A 23,477-nucleotide genomic window follows, 5' to 3' on the forward strand; every position below is an offset into this window, starting at 1 on the left:
GCTAGCTGATTAGCTGTTGTCTCACCTACTGTTTTAGCTACTGTTTTAGCTAGCTCTCCCAATTCAACACCTGTGATTACTGTATGTCTCTCTCCATTGTCAATATGCCTTGTATACTGTTGTTCAGGTTAGTTATCATTGTTTTAGTTTACAATGGAGCCCCTAGTTCCACTCTTCATACCCCTGATACCTCCTTTGTCCCACCTCCCACACATGCAGTGACCTCACCCATTACAACCAGCATGTCCAGAGATACAACCTCTCTCTCATCATCACCCAGTGCCTGGGCTTACCTCCGCTGTACCCGCACCCCACCATACCCCTGTCTGCGCATTATGCCCTGAATATATTCTACCATGCCCAGAAATCTGCTCCTTTCATTCTCTGTCCCCAACGCTCTAGGCGACCAGTTTTGATAGCGTTTAGCCGCACCCTCATACTACTCCCCCTCTGTTCCACGGGTGATGTGGAGGTAAACCCAGGCCCTCATTTGTTGACTTCTGTGATCGAAAAAGCCTTGGTTTCATGCATGTCAACATCAGAAGCCTCCTCCCTAAGTTTGTTTTACTCACTGCTTTAGCACACTCTGTTAACCCTGATGTCCGTGTCTGAATCCTGGCTCAGGAAGGCCACCAAAAATTCTGAGATTTCCATACCCAACTATAACATCTTCTGCCAAAGCGGGAGGAGTTGCAGTCTACTTCAGAGATAGCCTGCAAAGTAATGTCATACTTTCCAGGTCCATACCCAAACAGTTCGAACTACTAATCTTGAAAATTACTCTCTTCAGAAATAAGACTCTCACTGTTGCCGCCTGCTACGGACCCCCCTCAGCACCCAGTTGTGCCCTGGACACCATTTGTGAATTGATTGCCCCCCATCTAGCTTCAGAGTTTGTTCTGTTACGTGACCTAAACTGGGATATGTTTAACACCCCGGCAGTCCTACAATCTAAGCTAGATGCCCTCAATCTCACACAAATCATCAAGGAACCCACCAGGTACAACCCTAAATCTGTAAACAAGGGTACCCTCATAGACGTCATCCTGACCAACTGGCCCTCCAAATACACCTCCGCTGTCTTCAACCAGGATCTCAGCGATCACTGCCTCATTGCCTGTACCCGCTACGGAGCCGCAGTCAAATGACCACCCCTCATCACTGTCAAACGCTCCCTAAAACACTTCTGTGAGCAGGCCTTTCTAATCGACCTGGCCCGGGTATCCTGGAAGGACATTGACCTCATCCCGTCAGTTGAGGATGCCTGGTCATTCTTTAAAAGTAACTTCCTCACCATTTTAGATAAGCATGCTCCGTTCAAAAAATGCAGAACTAAGAACAGATATAGCCTTTGGTTCACTCCAGACCTGACTGCCCTCGACCAGCACAAAAACATCCTGTGGCGGACTGCAATAGCATCGAACTGTCCCCGCGATATGCAACTGTTCAGGGAAGTCAGAAACCAATACACGCAGTCAGTCAGGAAAGTCAAGGCCAGCTTCTGGTGGTGACAGTTGGAGCGAGCGGTCGCATCCGCATTTCGCTCCGCAGGTAGTATAATTTTTTCATTACATTTCATTATAGTACAACGGTTTGATTTGTCTAATCTTAGCAATTTCTTCTTAGCTAGCTACATAGCCGTCTTTGTATCAAAGATAATTGCGTAATTATCGTATTTCGTCGTCCTAACGTAGTCTTCACTGCTATTTGCCCAGCAGCTACCCAGCTAGCAAACGTCCACCGATTAGCAGCACTGTAGAAACTATTACACTCAACTGAACGACTTGATTCGTGTAGTGTTAGCTAGCTACATAGCTGTCTTAGCTGTCTTCGTATCCAAGATAATTGTGTAGTTTAGAGTGTATAGTCTTAGAGTGATTATCTTAATTTACCGAGGTTAGCTAGCCAGCTATTTGTCGTCCTTAACGTAGGAGACACTGCTAGCTAGCCAACAGCTAGCCAACGTCTTCCGAATAGAACTCAACAACCCAGTCGCATTCACAGGTAGTATCACATTTTCATTTCATTTCATTACAGTACAACGGTTTGATTTGTTTGATCGTAGCTAGCTACATAGCTAGCTACATAGCCGTCTTTGTATCAAAGATAATTGTGTAGTCTAGAGCAATTTTCTAGGTTAGCTAGCCAGCTATTGTCGTTCTTTTAATGCAACGTAACGTAATCAACACTGCTAGCTAGCCAGCTAGCCCCCGAATAGCAGCACTGTAGAAACTATTACACTCAACGGAACGACTTGATTAGTGTAGTGTCAACAACGCAGCCACTGCCAGCTAGAGCTTCTGGTCAGCGGGGTGGTGGCACCGGGATCCTCATCTCTCCCAAGTGGTCATTCTCTCTTTCTCCCCTTACCCATCTGTCTATCGCCTCCTTTGAATTCCAGCCCTTTCAAGCTTAACATCCTTATCATTTATCGCCCTCCAGGTTCCCTCGGAGAGTTCATCAATGAGCTTGATGCCTTGATAAGCTCCTTTCCTGAGGACGGCTCACCTCTCACAGTTCTGGGCGACTTTAACCTCCCCACGTCTACCTTTGACTCATTCCTCTCTGCCTCCTTCTTTCCACTCCTCTCCTCTTTTGACCTCACCCTCTCACCTTCCCCCTACTCACAAGGCAGGCAATACGCTCGACCTCATCTTTACTAGATGCTGTTCTTCCACTAACCTCATTGCAACTCCCCTCCAAGTCTCCGACCACTACCTTGTATCCTTTTCCCTCTCGCTCTCATCCAACACTTCCCACACTGCCCCTACTCGGATGGTATCGCGCCGTCCCAACCTTCGCTCTCTCTCCCCCGCTACTCTCTCCTCTTCCATCCTATCATCTCTTCCCTCTGCTCAAACCTTCTCCAACCTATCTCCTGATTCTGTCTCCTCAACCCTCCTCTCCTCCCTTTCTGCATCCTTTGACTCTCTATGGCCCCTATCCTCCAGGCCGGCTCGGTCCTCCCCTCCCGCTCCGTGGCTCGACGACTCATTGCGAGCTCACAGAACAGGGCTGCGGGCAGCCGAGCGGAAATGGAGGAAAACTCACCTCCCTGCGGACCTGGCATCCTTTCGCTCCCTCCTCTCTACATTTTCCTCTTCTGTCTCTGCTGCTAAAGCCACTTTCTACCACTCTAAATTCCAAGCTTCTGCCTCTAACCCTAGGAAGCTCTTTGCCACCTTCTCCTCCCTCCTGAATCCTCCTCCCCCCCTCCACCCTCTCTGCAGATGACTTCGTCAACCATTTTGAAAAGAAGGTCGACGACATCCGATCCTCGTTTGCTAAGTCAAACGACACCGCTGGTTCTGCTCACACTGCCCTACCCTGTGCTCTGACCTCTTTCTCCCCTCTCTCTCCAGATGAAATCTCGCGTCTTGTGACGGCCGGCCGCCCAACAACCTGCCTGCTTGAACCTATCCCCTCCTCTCTTCTCCAGACCATTTCCGGAGACCTTCTCCCTTACCTCACCTCGCTCATCAACTCATCCCTGACCGCTGGCTACGTCCCTTCCGTCTTCAAGAGAGCGAGAGTTGCACCCCTTCTGAAAAAACCTACACTCGATCCCTCCGATGTCAACAACTACAGACCAGTATCCCTTCTTTCTTTTCTCTCCAAAACTCTTGAACGTGCCGTCCTTGGCCAGCTCTCCCGCTATCTCTCTCAGAATGACCTTCTTGATCCAAATCAGTCAGGTTTCAAGACTAGTCATTCAACTGAGACTGCTCTTCTCTGTATCACGGAGGCGCTCCGCACCGCTAAAGCTAACTCTCTCTCCTCTGCTCTCATCCTTCTAGACCTATCGGCTGCCTTCGATACTGTGAACCATCAGATTCTCCTCCCCACCCTCTCCGAGTTGGGCATCTCCGGCGCGGCCCACGCTTGGATTGCGTCCTACCTGACAGGTCGCTCCTACCAGGTGGCGTGGCGAGAATCTGTCTCCTCACCACGCGCTCTCACCACTGGTGTCCCCCAGGGCTCTGTTCTAGGCCCTCTCCTATTCTCGCTATACACCAAGTCACTTGGCTCTGTCATAACCTCACATGGTCTCTCCTATCATTGCTATGCAGACGACACACAATGAATCTTCTCCTTTCCCCCTTCTGATGACCAGGTGGCGAATCGCATCTCTGCATGTCTGGCAGACATATCAGTGTGGATGACGGATCACCACCTCAAGCTGAACCTCGGCAAGACGGAGCTGCTCTTCCTCCCGGGGAAGGACTGCCCGTTCCATGATCTCGCCATCACGGTTGACAACTCCATTGTGTCCTCCTCCCAGAGCGCTAAGAACCTTGGCGTGATCCTGGACAACACCCTGTCATTCTCAACTAACATCAAGGCGGTGGCCCGTTCCTGTAGGTTCATGCTCTGCAACATCCGCAGAGTACGACCCTGCCTCACACAGGAAGCGGCGCAGGTCCTAATCCAGGCACTTGTCATCTCCCGTCTGGATTACTGCAACTCGCTGTTGGCTGGGCTCCCTGCCTGTGCCATTAAACCCCTACAACTCATCCAGAACGCCGCAGCCCGTCTGGTGTTCAACCTTCCCAAGTTCTCTCACGTCACCCCGCTCCTCCGCTCTCTCCACTGGCTTCCAGTTGAAGCTCGCATCCGCTACAAGACCATGGTGCTTGCCTACGGAGCTGTGAGGGGAACGGCACCTCAGTACCTCCAGGCTCTGATCAGGCCCTACACCCAAACAAGGGCACTGCGTTCATCCACCTCTGGCCTGCTTGCCTCCCTACCACTGAGGAAGTACAGTTCCCGCTCAGCCCAGTCAAAACTGTTCGCTGCTCTGGCCCCCCAATGGTGGAACAAACTCCCTCACGACGCCAGGACAGCGGAGTCTATCACCACCTTCCGGAGACACCTGAAACCCCACCTCTTTAAGGAATACCTAGGATAGGATAAGTAATCCTTCTCACCCCCCCCTTAAAATATTTAGATGCACTATTGTAAAGTGACTGTTCCACTGGATGTCATAAGGTGAATGCACCAATTTGTAAGTCGCTCTGGATAAGAGTGTCTGCTAAATGACTTAAATGTAAATGTATGTAAATGTAGAAGTTTGCATCCTGTAGCTCCAAATCCAAACAGTTCTGGGACACTGTGAAGTCCATGGAGAACAAGAGCACCTCCTCCCAGCTGCCCACTGCACTGAGGCTAGGTAACACGGTCACCACCGATAAATCCATGATTATCGAAAACTTCAACAAGCATTTCTCAACGGCTGGCCATGCCTTCCGCCTGCCTACAACCTCGGTCAACAGCTCCGCCCCCCCCCCCACCTACTCGCCCAAGCCTCTCCAGGTTCTCCTTTACCCAAATCCAGATAGCAGATGTTTTGAAAGAGCTGCAAAACCTGGACCAGTAAAAATCAGCTGGGCTCGACAATCTGGACCCTCTATTTCTGAAACTATCCGCCGCCATTATCGCAACCCCTATTACCAGCCTGTTCAACCTCTCTTTCATATCGGCTGAGATCCCCAAGGACTGGAAAGCTGCCGCAGTCATCCCCCTCTTCAAAGGGGGAGACACCCTGGACCCAAACTGTTACAGACCTATATCCATCCTGCCCTGCCTATCTAAGGTCTTCGAAAGCCAAGTCAACAAACAGGTCACTGACCATCTCGAATCCCACCGTACCTTCTCTGCTGTGCAATCTGGTTTCCGAGCCGGTCATGGGTGCACCTCAGCCACGCTCAAGGTACTAAACGATATCATAACCGCCATCGATAAAAGACAGTACTGTGCAGCCGTCTTCATCGACCTTGCCAAGGCTTTCGACTCTGTCAATCACCATATTCTTATCGGCAGACTCAGTAGCCTCGGTTTTTCGGATGACTGCCTCGCCTGGTTCACCAATTACTTTGCAGACAGAGTTCAATGTGTCAAATCGGAGGGCATGCTGTCCGGTCCTCTGGAAGTCTCTATGGCGGTGCCACAGGGTTCAATCCTCGGGCCGACTCTTTTTTCAGTATATATCAATGATGTTGCTCTTGCTGCGGGCGATTCCCTGATCCACCTGTACGCAGACGACACCATTCTATATACTTCCGGCCCGTCCTTGGACACTGTGCTATCTAACCGCCAAACGAGCTTCAATGCCATACAACACTCCTTCCGTGGCCTCCAACTGCTCTTAAACGCTAGTAAAACCAAATGCATGCTTTTCAACCGTTCGCTACCTGCACCCGCACGCCTGACCAGCATCACCACCCTGGATGGTTCCAACCTTGAATATGTGGACATCTATAAGTACCAAGGTGTCTGGCTAGACTGTAAACTCTCCTTCCAGACTCATATCAAACATCTCCAATCGAAAATCAAATCAAGAGTCGGCTTTCTATTCCGCAACAAAGCCTCCTTCACTCACGCCGCCAAACTTACTCTAGTAAAACTGACTATCCTACCGATCCTCGACTTCGGCGATGTCATCTACAAAATTGCTTCCAACACTCTACTCAGCAAAGCTGATGCAGTTTATCACAGTGCCATCCGTTTTGTCACTAAAGCACCTTATACCACCCACCACTGCGACTTGTACGCTCTAGTCGGCTGGCCCTCGCTACATATTCGTCGCCAGACCCACTGGCTCCAGGTCATCTACAAGTCCATGCTAGGTAAAGCTCCGCTTTATCTCAGTTCACTGGTCACGATGGCAACACCCATCCGTAGCACGCGCTCCAGCAGGTGTATCTCACTGATCATCCCTAAAGCCAACAGCTCATTTGGCCGCCTTTCGTTCCAGTTCTCTGCTGCCTGTGACTGGAACAAATTGCAAAAATCGCTGAAGTTGGAGACTTTTATCTCCCTCACCAACTTCAAACATCTGCTATCTGAGCAGCTAACCGATCGCTGCAGCTGTACATAGTCTATCGGTAAATAGCCCACCCATTTTTACCTACCTCATCCCCATACTGTTTTTATTGATTTACTTTTCTGCTCTTTTGCACACCAATATCTCTACCTGTACATGACCATCTGATCATTTATCACTCCAGTGTTAATCTGCAAAATTGTAATTATTCGCCAACCTCATGCCTTTTGCACACAATGTATATAGACTCCCCTCTTTTGTCTTCCTATTTTGTTATTGACTTGTTAATTGTTTACTCCATGTGTAACTCTGTGTTGTCTGCTCACACTGCTATGCTTTATCTTGGCCAGGTCGCAGTTGCAAATGTGAACTTGTTCTCAACTAGCCTACCTGGTTAAATAAAGGTGAAATAAATAAAAAATTAAGTATTAAATACTTGTTCTCCCCACTGTATGTGGTAGTGGTGGAGTAGGAGCCTGAGGGCACACAGTGTGTTGTGAATCTATCAAAATCTTTTAAAAATTGTTTAAACTGCCTTCATTTTGCTGGACCCCAGGAAGAGTAGCAGCTAATGGATATCCATAATAAACACACAAAATACAAATACAAAGAGTTTTCTTAGGGGACCCTATAATCTTTGGCTACATTGTTTTCTTTTAGCTACTTCTAATTCACACCAATTCACTTTGATACTTAAGTATATATAAAACCAAATACTTTTAGACTTTTACTCAATTACGATTTTACTGGTTGACTTTCACTTTTACTTGAGTCCTTTTCTTTTAAGATATCTTTACTTTTACTCAAGTATGACAATTGGGTGCTTTTTCTACCACTGACATTTATTAGGTAGCTAGCCAGTTAACTTGCGATTAGCATTAGTGGCCAATAAAGTTTCGTCCCAACTTGCTAAGAAGAGACAAACTAGCTGTTTACAGATGTAAGAAACACAAATGTATAGCGTAATTATAGAATGCTAGTGGATTTATATGAAGAAGCAAAGTGAAAATAGCATCATTGTCGTCAACATTGTCACATGCAGACTGAACGCAACTGTTTCGTGGTCGAAGAACAACAAATGCACTCCTTGTGTGACATAGGGCAGGGCTAGGTCTGTGTGGAAAGCAGCATGGAGAAAGAGAGAGCGGAGAGAGAGAGGACTCAAGTAGAGAAGTAAACTATAAAAATAGACGTTACACACAGCGTATACCATTTAACAAATCAAACATTCACATAGGGTTATAGAAGTAAAAACCCAAACTAGTCAGTGCATCAATACCAGTATATCGTAAAATATGGTATACCGACCAGCCCTATTAAAATGTACATATTATTGGTAACAGAAAACATAGCTGAAGAATAACTGTAGATTAAATGATGTTGTAATTGGAAATTGCACACCCCATGTAGGCTACTGCCCCTTTAAGAGCTAGAATAGATTTTTCTACGTTGTGATTCTCACCAAATATGTTGGTGTCTTCTCACACTATTCAAACCCCACAAATAAACAGCTTAGCCTAAAGATCACATATTGAAAACAAATCAATTGAACTAAAAACTCCACACATATTTGGGAATTTCTGTGCCTCGCTAATCAATAGGCTGTTTTTTCAGTGAATGTTCAATGTTTTTTCAGTGAACCTGCATATCATCATCTTCACTCTTATGTGGCACCCCATCTTCATTCTTATGTGGCACATGTGAAAGGGTTTATTGCAGGGGAAATGGTTTTGCAGTAGACTAGTGTGTGGTGTGGGAATAATTACAAAATAATTACAAGCGAACCTGGGGAGCTTTGTGTTCACATTGCCCTAAAAAAATGGAACCGGACTACGGAATTCAAGTGAACCGAACTCAGACCACCTCAGACCTCTGAGAGTCTCAGCTTGATTCCTTTCGGGGGCTCTTTTGAGGGGTCTCAGTTCCTTTGGAGTGTTCGCACTGCACAAAAAAAGTGAACTGCCACTGAGTTCACAAAAATGTATGTGAAAACACCCCGAGATGTCAATAGCCGTCAGCAGGCGCTTTAAAACTAGGCAATTCAGATCAATCAAATTGTTCTTAAACTTTGTTGTCTTGTCTACTGTTGACTTTTTAATCTGGGCTGTCTCCAAACCATCCCAAATAAAATATGATTTGTGTGTGCACGTGTCCACTCCACATGTGTTGAACCTACTAGTGGGCAGACACTCAGCCAGACATGGCTCCCTGGGAAGGAAGAACATGCTGGTGGCATGAGGTTGCAGCATGTGCCTAAAACTGACAAACTGACAATCACACAGATGACAACATTTATACACAGTGTGGCCTGCAAACAGACAACAGTAGTTACCCATAGTATGGCCTGCAAACAGACAAAATATACACACAATACAAAATAGACAACAGTTACACACTTGAAAAAACAGGCAACAAAGAAACAAAAAAATCTACCGCTTGTGTAGCTCCACTAGTCGTGCGGTGAGCCCCGCAATCTCATTGATGGATCTCTGGATGTCGTCTCTCTCGAGGAGGTCTTCGCATAGGTCAGCGATTTTTTGGGCATTGGCCAGCAAGGCTCTGATGTTTTCTGCACCCTCTGTACCCCCATTAGGATCTGCCAGCCATGCCTATGAGGCACACATACATACTTTACATTTTAGGTTTTGTCCTTTTAATATTTAATCTGATATTTCGACCAACCCAGAAACAAAACGTCAAATATTGGTATGTGTGTGCTGACCTGGGCAGCATCCAGTCTCCTAGCGAATGCCAGTTTAGCTTTAGTTAAAGCCTCGAGCCTGTGGGTGGCACCGTCCACTTTCCCAAGCAGCAGGTCCAGACCCTGAGAACACTGACTGGCCCGCTGAACACATGGTGGGGACAGACCATGTCCTCTACAGGAAGAGATAATACACACACACACTTTAACACTTAGCAGGTTTAATGTATTGTAAGATTGTCATGACCATGTACGACATCCTTATAATACCAGCCATTAGAAAGTTGAAATGCTGATACATATAGACATAACATTAGGGAAGCACAGTATATCGGTAAGTATATCAGAATCTGACGATATTAGCTAAAAATGGCAACATCGGCCTCGGCCCAATGTCTAGTTTAACACCGATGTGCAAAACCGATGTCAAAGCTGATGTGCATACCTATATAACGTAGGTAGATGACGTAATGACGCCACAAAAAAATACAGCATTCCTAACCTAGCCCACAATGTCTGCTATGTGGATCTATTTTGAAGTTTCAAAGGAAGATAACAAAAAGGCCAAGGCCATATGCAACAACAACGGTTGACAACTCCATTGTGTCCTCCTCCCAGAGCGCTAAGAACCTTGGCGTGATCCTGGACAACACCCTGTCGTTCTCAACCAACATCAAGGCGGTGGCCCGTTCCTGTAGGTTCATGCTCTACAACATCCGCAGAGTACGACCCTGCCTCACACAGGAAGCGGCGCAGGTCCTAATCCAGGCACTTGTCATCTCCCGTCTGGATTACTGCAACTCGCTGTTGGCTGGGCTCCCTGCCTGTGCCATTAAACCCCTTCAACTCATCCAGAACGCCGCAGCCCGTCTGGTGTTCAACCTTCCCAAGTTCTCTCACGTCACCCCGCTCCTCCGTTCTCTCCACTGGCTTCCAGTTGAAGCTCGCATCCGCTACAAGACCATGGTGCTTGCCTACGGAGCTGTGAGGGGAACGGCACCTCAGTACCTCCAGGCTCTGATCAGGCCCTACACCCAAACAAGGGCACTGCGTTCATCCATCTCTGGCCTGCTCGCCTCCCTACCACTGAGGAAGTACAGCTCCCGCTCAGCCCAGTCAAAACTGTTCGCTGCTCTGGCCCCCCAATGGTGGAACAAACTCACTCACGACGCCAGGACAGCGGAGTCAATCACCACCTTCCGGAGACACCTGAAACCCCACCTCTTTAAGGAATACCTAGGATAGGATAAGTAATCCTTCTCACCCCCCCCTTAAAATATTTAGATGCACTATTGTAAAGTGGTTGTTCCACTGGATGTCATAAGGTGAATGCACCAATTTGTAAGTCGCTCTGGATAAGAGCGTCTGCTAAATGACTTAAATGTAAATGTAATTTCAATGGCATTTGAGAACATGTTTGAAACATGAACACACTTAGCTCCATTCGAACAACTGACTTGAGAAATAAGATCATCAACTGTGTCTGCATCAGACGTGATACTCTGTCATGGCATTGAAACGCCTGCTCAACAAAACTGCCGAGGCTGCCTAGAGGCTGTGAAAAAGCAATTCAGTGGCATTCTCTCTGAACCTGTTTACTGTGTCGCCACCATGCTTGATGCTAGGTACAAGGACCGCTACTTCGATGCAGACAAGAAACAGGGTTTATGTGAAATGTTACAGACACAGCTGGACAAGATGGAAACAGATACCGTGACAGTGCGCACCGAAGAAGAGAACAAATGACAGAAGAGGCCATGGACAGAGACCTGAGACTTCACTTCTTGACCTGTATGATGTAATCCTGGTTGAGAATGAAACGACTGAACAAATGAACAACGAAACAGCACAGCAAGTACGTGAAAGAAATAGGTTTTTTAATTAATTTTAATTTTACTAGGCAAGTCAGTTAAGAACAAATTCTTATTTTCAATGACAGCCTAGGAACAGTGGGTTAACTGCCTGTTCAAGGGCAGAACGACAGATTTTGTACCTTGTCAGCTCGGGGATTTTGAACTTGCAACCTTTCGGTTACTAGTCCAATGCTCTAACCACTAGGCTACCCTGCCGCCCCATTTGATTATGGTTTACTGGTAATGGGGACATATGTAAATGCCAACCAAATAACTTTTTAGCCAGTGTGTGTGTGTTTCAACTATTTAACTACTAGAATGCTTAAAGGGCCGCACATTTTCTTTATATCGGTATCGAGTTTTTTGGCAAGGAAAATATCGGATATCAGTATTGGCCAAAAATGTCATATCAGTGCATCCCTACATAACATAATGTAAGCCTTATCATGTGAGATTGGAAAGGCTTATACATGGTTATTATAACAACGAGCACGCACACACACACACAGTACCTGACACGTAGCTCTGTGACCTGGTCAGTCATCTGTCCCAGAGTCTTTGCTGTTCCAAGTGTGTCTCTGCGTTCCCTTCCAGCACACAGTTCTCCTACCTTCCCTGCCTCATCCAATATCACACGCACCGCTACATCCCCAGGCTCGCCTACACACACACACAATGAATTAACCATAAGGAGTGCAGTGCTAGTATTGTGAGGATGTCACTATAAGGATGATGGGGCAGGCAGGTATTTGGGTAGACTGTATCACTGGACCATGGCGGATAGGATTATGGATAGGATATGTGTGTGTGTACCTGGTTGTCCATGGGAGTATTTGAGCCAGCCTTTCGCCATGGTCATCTTAGCCTCTATCACCGCCAGAGAACGTTTCATACACTCCATGTCCTAGAGAGACACAAAGAGCGCAGTTATACATTCGCACACACACATACACTCGCACACACACACATGCACTCACGCACCCACTCTCATCACACAGCATTTACAGACATACACACACTCACGCTCTCTCTCTCTCACACACACTGCAGCATGGCAAAGGGGAAAGAGACAGGCTTACCTTCTACAGGGAGGAAAAGAATGAAGGGAGAAAAAAGAAAATAGTTATAACAGAAGCCCAACAGAAGAAAAGAGTGGAAACTAAAGAGAGAAAGTGAAGTATGCATTATGACAGGGTTTTTCCAATCCAGTTCCGGAGGTCAATAGTACTGCTGATGTTCACCCTACCCTCTATTCAGGGACTAATTCAGATTTGGAAAACAAGGCGAGTGGACTCTGGTCAATCAATTAATTACCGGGGAGAAAAAAAAACAGCAGACCACCAGACCTGGATAGGAACACCCCTGGTTTAGGAATGCTGCGTCTAGTGTAGAGGAACATGGGAAGGGAGGGACTACCAGAGACTGGTGTGTGTCTGGGAGGGGAGTCAGGGGGTGAAGTGTGTGTGTATGTGTGTGTGTACCTTGTTGGCCCATGTGTCTTCATCCCAGGTGGTAAGCTGTAGGACTCTGATGATCTCACTAATCTCAGCACTCATCTTCTCAAACGTAAAGCATCTGTTTCTCTCTGCCTCATCCACCCCAGCACTATGCATGCTCTTAGTCGCTACAAATATCTTTATGGCTGGTGAGAGAGAGATGGGGATTACTGCAGAGTACATGGACTAGTGTGTGTGTGTGTGTGTGTGAATCTTTGAGAGAATGAGAGCCTGAGTGAGTGTGTATAGAAAAATGGTGGGGTGGGAGTCATTCTGCCAGAGCCAAGTTCTAATTACCACTGCAATTATCACTATGACAACTCTGGTATCTGCTGGGCGGCTGTGTGTGTGGAGTGTGCAGAGAAGACAGGCAGACACACACAAATAAACACAGAGAGACAAAGCTCATATGAGAAGAGGCAATAGTTGTTTGACAGTGTTCAAGGAGGTGAGCAAATTCACACACACAAACACCAACAGAGAGAGGGAGAGAGAAAGAGAGAGACAGACAGTCCGACAGACCTGATATGAGTACAGGCAGTAGTTGTTTGACAGTGTTCAGGGAGTTGAATAGCATCTGTCTGTGTTCCTGATGGGTCAACTCCTGCTGTCGCTCCTCAATCATCTTAGACATCTTAGTCATACCTGTAGCCAATCACAGTGAAAAATATCCTGAACCAATTATCTTCATGGTCAGAGGTTACCTGGTGTTCTTAGTGTAGGTTATCAGGGTTAGAGGTCAGGTTAGAGTTGCAAACTGTGGTCTGGTGGTCCGCATTTTTTATGAGATTTTATTTTATTTTGTCAATATTTTTCTTCTTCCAAAATTAATAACAGTATTAATGGTATTCTAAGCAATTTAACATTACTTTTACATTACTTTTCACAACTCAAATTGTTAATAATAATAGGGCTCTAATCTATTACCTTCACTGAGAAAAAAATAATTGACCTACCCCGGATTTGTTCTTAACTGACTTGTCTAGTTAAATAAAGGCTAAATAAAATAAATGAAAAGACTCCACGAATGGTGGTCCTCATGAACTTTTGATGTTGATTTGGTGGTTCCCAGAAGGGAAAAGGTTGGAAACCGCTGGGTTAGAGGTCAGAGGTTATGGGACAGAGGCTTAAGGTGAGGTCACGTGGTCCCAGTTTCTTTGTATAGGTGATCAGGGTTAGAGGTTAGTTCAGAGGTTAAGGGTCAGAGCCTACAGGTGAGGTTACCTGGTCCTAGGTTCTTTGTGTAGGTGATCAGGTCCTCCATGGTCTCCACAATCTCAGCTACAGTCAAATACTCCAGGATCCCCTTACACACACGAATGATCTTACGAACCTAAAAAAAACCCACACATAAATACACACACTTGGATGAGCTTTCATTTACACATCAGATAGTTAAGCTATAGCAACAACCTCTTAGAGCTCCCCCTCTATATTGCCCCCATTGGAGAAAGTGCGTACCCATTGTAAACTGAAAATATTTTTTCCCAAAATTGCTAATATATGCATATAAAAATTATTATTGAATAGAAAACACTCTAAAGTTTCTAAAACCGTTTAAATTATGTCTGTATGTAAAGCAGAACTCTCAGGGCAGCCTTTCTCCCAAACTCTCTCTTGTGAAGAGAAAAGTTGGATCAACTTTGACGTCATGGCCCCCCCCCTTCCCAGGCAGCTACTGATCCAGGAACAGTCTCTATCTGTTCAGCGCAATGTCTGCTTTCAAATGGCACGTTCATTGTGAGAATCCCACGAGCCCTGCACGTTTGGCGGGCGAAATTGCTCGTGTCCCTCTGAAAATCATGCACTCTATTACGTGCGGCCGATTTGGAGTACGTCTTTTTCCATGATGCAGCATTTGAAGACGGTTTGTCTGTTAGCGTTGCTCTTTGTTCTACATGCTAAAAACATCATAAAGCTCGATTTTGCACATCGTTTGACCAGTTTAATCGACATATAATATGTCAATTGGAAGTTTTGATGCGCAAGAGTGCTGGACCAGAAGTCATTTTTGACGCATTTCAACTGAAGCTGTTAGCATATGCTAATACAGGGACACACAACGTGAAACCAAACGATGTATTGGGTAAGTATGACTCCTTCTACGTCTTCTGATGGAAGAACATCAAAGGTAAGGGAATATTTATGTGGTTATTTGGGGTTTCTGTGGACTCCAAACGTAGAGGAGACATACTGCTAATATCTGAGCGCCGACTCATATTATAGCCCAGTGAACGATGTCTGTAACGTTAAAAATAAATGTAATACAGCGGTTGCATTAAGAAAAAGTGTATCTTTGTAAATATATGTAGAACATGTATATTTAGTCATGTTTATTGCTTGTTATCTGACGTTATCTGTCGGAGCTATCATCATTTCTCCGGACATTTGAGTAGCATTTTTTGAAATGTTGTCATTGTAAACCGAGATTTATGGATATAAATGGCATATTATTGAGAAAAAAAAATGTACTGTGTAACATGTAATATTACTGTCATCTGATGAAGATTTTCAAAAGGTTAGTGAATTATTTATTTTTTAATCCTACTTTTAAATTAGATTTTTTCTGGGACAAAACGCTTGCCTTTTGTTTCGGTGGTGATCTAATATAAATATGTGCTATGTTTTCGCCGTAAAACATTTTAGAATTCTGACTTGCTGGGTAGATTAACAAGATGTTTATCTTTCATTTGAGCTATTGGACTTGTTAATGTGTGGAGGTTAAATATTTTTAGGAATATTTTTTCGCATTGTGCGTTATGGTAATGAGCTTGAGCAGTAGTCACGATCCCGGATCCGGGATGGGGAGTCATTAACCATAACCTTAACATAACATAGCAGGTGTAACATAAACGCCTGAAACTAGATCCCCTATATACTGGTCTTGACGCGATGAAAAAAAAACTGTTGGGGGAGGTTCTCTTCTGCATTGGAGTTAAGATGGAGTGCCACCCTGTTAACGTCCAAAAGCGTCCGGTTGTTGGGGTATCGGCAGAGGCTACCATAACCCTGACCTTATCTCTAACCCCCTGGCTCTAACCCTTAACCCATCTAACTGTGTGACACCACAGCACACCCAACAGGACTGACCAACAAAAATGTAAACGCAACTTTTACTGAGTTACAGTTCACATAAGGAAATCAGTCAATTTAAATCAATTCATTAGGCCCTCATCTATGGATTTCACATGACTGGGTATATAGATATGCATTTCTTGGTCACAGATACCTCTTAACAAAGATAGGGCCGTGGAACAGAAAACCAGTCAGTATCTGGTGTGATCACCATTTGTCTCATGCAGCGCGACAAATCTCCTTTGCAAAGAGTTAATCAGGCTGCTCATTGTGGCCTGTGGAATGTTGTCCAATTCCTCTTCAATGGCTGTGTAAAGTTGCTGTATATTGGCGTAAACTGGAACACGCTGTCGAACTCGTCGCTCCAGAGCATCCCAAACCTGCTCAATGGATGGTGACATGGATGGTGAGTATGCAGACCATGGAAGACCTAGGACATTTTTCGCTTCCAGGACCCTTGCGACATGGGGACGTTCATTATCATGCACGCAACATGCATGCATCACATTATCATGTGATGGCTGCGGATTAATGGCACGACAATGGGCTTCGGGATTGCTTCACGGTATCTCTGTGCATTCATATGGCCATCGATAAAATGCAATTATGTTTATTGTTGACATCAGAAAAAGCATTCCCCGTACAGTTGAAACCAAGATTCATCTGTGAAGAGCCCACTTCTCCAGCATGTCAGTGGCCATCAAAGGTGAGCATTTGCCTACCGAAGTCAGTTATGATGCCGAACTGCAGTCAGGTCAGGACCCTGGTGAGGACAATAAAGTACATAGATGAGCTTGCCTGAGACAATCTCTGACAGTTTGTGCAGAAATTCGTCGGTTGTGCTAACACAGTTTCATCAACTGACCGGGCGGCTTGTCTCAGACAATCCCACACGTGAATAAGCTGGATGTGGAGGTCCTGGGCTGATGTGGTTACACGTGGCCTGCGGTTGAGGCCAGTTGGACGTACTTCGATAGCAAATTTGAATTTACAAAAAAAAAAAAAGTCGTTTTCGTCTTTTGAGCTTCTAGTCATGAAATCTATACAGCCTACTCAATCACTTTTTATAGCTACTGTTTACAGGCCTCCTGGGCCATATACAGCGTTCCTCATTGAGTTCCCTGAATTCCTATCGGACCTTGTAGCCATAGCAGATAATATTCTAATCTTTGGTGACTTTAATATTCACTTGGAAAAGTCCACAGACCTACTCCAAAAGGCTTTCGGAGCCATCATTGACTCAGTGATTTGATTTTGATTTGAGTGGGTTTTGTCCAACATGTCTCTGGACCTACTCACTGTCACAGTCATACTCTGGACCTAGTTTTGTCCCATGGAATAAATGTTGTGGATCTTAATGTTTTTCCTCATAATCCTGGACTATCGGACCACCATTTTATTATGTTTGCAATTGCAACAAATAATCTGCTCAGACCCCAACCAAGGAACCTCAAAAGTCGTACTATAAATTCAGACAACAAAGATTCCTTGATGTCCGTCCAGACTCCTTCTGTCTACCCAAGGAGGACAAAAATCAGTTAAACACCTAACTGAGGAACTCAATTTAACCTTGCGCAATACCCTAGATGCAGTTGCACCCCTAAAAATGAAAAACATTTCTCATAAGAAACTAGCTCCCTGGTATACAGAAAATACCCAAGCTCTGAAGCAAGCTTCCAGAAAATTGGAACTGGAATGGCGCCACACCAAACTGGAAGCCTTCCGACTAGCTTGGAAAGACAGTACCGTGCAGTATCGAAGAGCCCTTACTGCTGCTCGATCATCCTATTTTTACAACTTAATTGAGGAAAATAAGAACAATCCGAAATTCCTTTTTGATACTGTCGCAAAGCTAACTAAATAGCAGCATTCCCCAAGAGAGGATAGCTTTCACTTCAGCAGTAATAAATTCATGAACTTCGAGGAAACGATCATGATTATTAGAAAGCAAATTACAGACACCTCTTTAAATCTTTGTATTCCTTCAAAACTCAGTTGTACTGAGTCTGCACAACTCTGCCAGCACCTAGGATCAAGAGAGACACTCAAGTGTTTTAGTACTATATCTCGACACAATGATGAAAATAATCATGGCCTCTAAACCTTCAAGCTGCATACTTGACCCTATTTCAACTAAACTACTGAAAAAGCTGCTTCCTGTGCTTGGCCCTCCTATGTTGAACATAATAAACGTCTCTCTATCCACCGGATGTGTACCAAACTCACTAAAAGTGGCAGTAATAAAAGCCGCTCTTGAAAAAGCCAAACCTTGACCCAGAAAATCGGCCTATATCGAATCTTCCATTCCTCTCAACATTTTTAGAAAAGGCTGTTGCGCAGCAACTCACTGCCTTCCTAAAGAACAACAATGTATACGAAATGCTTCAGTCTGGTTTTAGACCCCATCATAGCACTGAGACTGCACTTGTGAAGGTGGTAAATGACCTTTTAATGGCATCAGACCAAGGCTCTGCATCAGTCCTCGTGCTCCTAGACGTTAATGCTGCTTTTGATACCATCGATCACCACATTTTTTTGGAGAGAATGGAAACCCAGATTGGTCTACACTGTCACGATCGTCGTAAGAAGCGGACCAAAGCGCAGCGTGGTGTGAATCCATTCTTTTATTGAATGACGAAAAACACAAAGAACACTTAAACAAAAACAACAAAACAAACTTGATGCTATGAAAACGAGTGATGACACAGGCAACAACACAGACAATAACCCACGAAATACCCAAAGAAGATGGCTGCCTAAATATGGTTCCCAATCAGAGACAACGATAAACACCTGCCTCTAATTGAGAACCAACATAACCACCTAGATGAATCCAACCCCATAAATCTACAAAAAACCCTAGACAGTCCAAACACCCTAGAATGAGACAAAACACACATATCACCCATGTCACACCCTGACCTAACCAAAATAATAAAGAAAACAAAGGATACTAAGGGCAGGGCATGACAGTCCCCCCCCCCCCCCCCCCCCACACACACACAAAGGTGCGGAGTCTGGCCGCAAAAACCTAATCTAAAGGGGAGGGTCCGGGTGGGCCTCTTTCACGGCGGCGGCTCGAGTGCTGGACGTGGACCCCACTCCACCGTAGTCTTAGTCCGCTTTTGTGGCCTCCTAGGAAAGACGACCCTCGCCGCCAACCTAGGACTGACAACCCTACCTAAAGGGCCCCACTGGACTGAGGGGCAGCTCTGGACTGAGGGGCAGCTCCAGACTGAGGGGCAGCTCAGGACTGAAAGGTAGCTCAGCACTGAGGGTTAGCTTAGGACTGAGGGGTAGTTCAAGACTGAGGGGTAGCTCAGTGCTAGCCTCGCTACACTGGCTTCCTGTCAAGGCAAGGGCTGATTTCAAGGTTTTACTGCTAACCTACAAAGCATTACATGGGCTTGCTCCTACCTATCTCTCTGATTTGGTCCTGCCGAACATACCTACACGTACGCTACGGTCACAAGACGCAGGCCTCCTAATTGTCCCTAGAATTTCTAAGCAAACAGCTGGAGGCAGGGCTTTCTCCTATAGAGCTCCATTTTTATGGAATGGTCTGCCTACCCATGTGAGAGACGCAAACTCGGTCTCAAACTTTAAGTCTTTACTGAAGACTCATCTCTTCAGTGGGTCATATGATTGAGTGTAGTCTGGCCCAGGAATGTGAAGGTGAATGGAAAGGCTCTGGAGCAAAGAACCGCCCTTGCTGTCTCTGCCTGGCCGGTTCCCCTCTTTCCACTGTGATTTTCTGCCTCTAACCCTATTACAGGGTCTGAGTCACTGGCTTCCTGGTGCCCTTTCATGCTGTCCCTAGGAGGGGTGCGTCACTTCAGTGGGTTGAGTCACTGATGTGATCTTGCTGTCTGGGTTGGCGCCCCCCCAACCCCCTTGGGTTGTGCCGTGGCGGAGATATTTGTGGGCTATACTCGGCCTTGTCTCTGGATGGTACGTTGGTGGATGAAGATATCCCTCTAGCGGTGTGGGGGCTGTGCTTTGGCAAAGTGGGTGGGGTTATATCCTTCCGGTTTGGCCCTGTCCGGGGGTATCATCGGATGGGGCCACAGTGTCTCCTGACCCCTCCTGACTCAGCCTCCAGTATTTATGCTGCAGTAGTTTGTTATATCTGGAGTACTTCTCCTGTCCTAGCCGGTGTCCTGTGTGAATTTAAGTATGCTCTCTCTAATTCTCTCTTTCTCTCTTTCTTTCTCTCTCTCGGAGGACCTGAGCCCTAGGACCATGCCTCAGGACTACCTGGCATGATGACTCCTTGCTGTCCCCAGTCCACCTGGCACTGCTGCTGCTCAAGTTTAAACTGTTCTGCCTGTGATTATTATTATTTGACCATACTGGTCATTTATGAACATTTGAACATCTTAACCATGTTCTGTTATAATCTCCACCCGGCACAGCCAGAAGAGGACTGGTCACCCCACTTAGCCTGGTTCCTCTAGGTTTCTTCCTAGGTTTTGACCTTTCTTGGGAGTTTTTCCTAGCCACTGTGCTTCTACACCTACATTGCTTGCTGGGGTTTTAGGCTGGGTTTCTGTACAGCACTTTGAGATATCAGCTGATGTACGAAGGGCTATATAAATACATTTTATTTCATTTGATTTGACTTCCAAATTCCCTAAAACAATGTTGGAGGGATCTGTTTCACCTGTCTTCGTGATTGTCTCTACCGCCCTCCAGGTGTCACCCATCTTCCCCATTATTCTCTATGTATTTCTACCTGTGTTCTCTGTTTGTCTGTTGCCAGTTCATCTTGTTTGTCAAGTAAACCAGTGCTTTGGTGTCTCAGCTACTGCTTTTTCCTGTCTCTCTTTTTCTCACCCTCCTGGTTTTGACCCATTCCAGTCCTGAGTCTGACCCCGCCTGCCTGACCACTCTGCCTACCCCTGGTCCTGCCTGCCGATCTGTAACTTTGCCCCACCTCTGGACTATTGACCTCTGCCTACCCTGACCCTGCCTGTCGTCCGGTACCATTGCCCCACCTCTGGTTTTCTGACCCCTGCCTGCCTTGACCTGTCTATTGCCTGCCCCTGTTGGATTATGAAATCATTATTAATTTGACGTTGTCTGTATCTGTGTTTTACCTTCATACCTGATATATGGTAGTGAAATTAACATTAAATTCCCTGGCAATAGCTCTGGTGGACATTTCTGCAGTCAGCATGCTAATTGCACACTCCATCAAAACTTGAGACATATGTACTGTGTGACAAAACTGCACATTTTAGGGTGGTCTTTTATTGTCCCCAGCACAAGGTGCATCTGTGTAATTATCATGCTGTTTAGTCAGCTTCTTGATATGCCACACCTGTCAAGTGGATGGATTATCTTGGCAAAGGAGAAGTGCTCACTAACAGGGATGTAATCAAATGTGTGCACAGAATTTGAGAGAAATAAGCTTTTTGTGTGTATGGAGCTTTTCGGGGATCTTTTACTTCAGCTCATGAAACATGGGACCAACACTTTACATGTTGCGTTTATATTTTTGTTCATTATAATAGGACCTCTTCACTTTGACCGATTCTCCATGGATTTCTTCATGGACATGAATTTAACAGTGGTGAAAACTCCCTCCAGCCAATGCTTGCAAGTGCACACTTAAAGGATGTTGTAGCTTGTGATTGTAAATACAGTTTCACAACTACCTACATCTTTCCTTTTGAACCCTGCGTGTGTGTGTGTGTGCGTCTTGTGATGTAAGTCTTGTGATCGAGGGGAGTTGTGGTCGTTCAGTACCAGGGCAGCTGGTGATGAAACAGTGTGATGCCTATTACACTGCTGCAGACAGACAGACAGACAGACAGACAGACAGACAGACAGACAGACAGACAGACAGACAGACAGACAGACAGACAGACAGACAGACAGACAGACAGACCCCCCCCCCCCACCTCAGCTTCATCGAAAGTGAGCAGCAGGTCTGAGGTTCCAGACAGGATTCCTCTGGAACCGTCAATGAGGTAGTCTCTGGCAGGGACAGAGTAGGGATCCGCCTTCAACATCTGAGCTGCCTGCACGAGCTTAGAACACGCATTCTCCACCCTGTTAGAACACAGACCATAGAACCAGCTTAGAACACATGCATTCTCCATCCTGTTAGAACATAGACCATAGAACCAGCTGACAATATGTGTTCTCTACCCTTTTAGAACATAGATCAAGTTTAGAAAAGGTGTTCTCCACCCTGTTAGGACACAGACCATAGAACCCTCCTAAAACAGACATTTTCCACTGTTAGAACATAGATACAACTTAGAACAATTTACCTACAGTACTGGATATATAACATTAATTATTATTGACAGCCCAGAGAAGGAAGGAAGGAAGGAAGCAATGAACGACGGAAATATGGAATAAAGTATGGGTAGAAGAAAGGTAAGGAGGGAGGATTTTAAGACTATTGGAAGACGGCCTTCCTGTGACCTCATTTGGTTAGAGTATCAATGGGTTGAGCCCTCATTGGCCAGAGTATCAATTTTCTGCAAAGAGAACTAAATATAGCAGGGTTCACATTCCCTCATAACCCCTGCTGAGAACCGAGTATGATATTTATGATGCAGTGCCAGTTTGTGTGTGTGTGTGTGCGTGGGACTGCGCTGTGGACTTCTCATGTGAAGAGATCTAAAAACTTTACTCCTACAGCAGTTACCAGGAGCGAGAAGAGACAGAGAGTGAAAAAGAGAGAGGTAGCAGCAGGACTGCTGAGTAACGGAGTCTAATCTACGCTCACTCTCCTCTGGACACTGAGTATAGCAGATCAGATCAGACAGTCAGTAGAACCTCACAGCAGAGTTCTGGACAGACAGACAGAACCACACAGCAGAACTAACATACTGATAGACAGACTCACAGCAGAAGACAGAGCACAGCTACAGTATACACCTCTGGGCAGAGCATTCTCAGGCAAAACAGACAGTCCAGTCAGGCCTGTTATTAAATTACATCACCACCATACAGACAGAGTTCACATCCTGCTAAGCAAACCTAAAACGAATTATAATTATTATTTCCTCCACCGATGAGAGAGAGAGAAACAGACGCAGAGACAAAAAGACCAGATGGGCGGAGAAGAGAGCAACGTCACTCACTGACACAAGAGAAGGGCATCATTACTAAACCATTTATAAACTAAAGGCCTCTGAAACTGAAGGCTACCAAGGCTAAAAGAGATGGGATAAAAGATGTATAATTAGGCTTTGTTAGAATGAATCAAGTTTGATTTGACATGGGGTGTAAAACCTCAGCCCTCCAATCCTCCTTTCCTGTTGGTTTTTGTGTTTCTCTCTGGTACTTTACTGATCAATGAATGCTGCTGTTTGGCTGAACAGTACACACTGCAAACCCCTAGAAATCAGTCCCAATCGTTAGTGTTAGAGGTTAGGGGTTCAGGAGTAGATCAGAGGTCAATGTAAGAGGCGTGACTCACTTTATGAAGGCGGGAGGCATGTCTCTCTTCATCACCTGGTCCTCTGTTGTCTGAACAGTCTCCTTTCCCACCTACACACACACCACAC

General features: G+C 45.7%; 1 pseudogene; it reads right to left on the reverse strand.

Moving 5' to 3' along the window:
* Positions 1-23,477, reverse strand: part of LOC124020494 — a 72,643-nt pseudogene that overhangs the window by 33,728 nt on the left and 15,438 nt on the right.

Source organism: Oncorhynchus gorbuscha, unplaced genomic scaffold (genome assembly GCF_021184085.1).
Source record: "Oncorhynchus gorbuscha isolate QuinsamMale2020 ecotype Even-year unplaced genomic scaffold, OgorEven_v1.0 Un_scaffold_838, whole genome shotgun sequence".
NCBI lineage: Eukaryota > Metazoa > Chordata > Actinopteri > Salmoniformes > Salmonidae > Oncorhynchus > Oncorhynchus gorbuscha.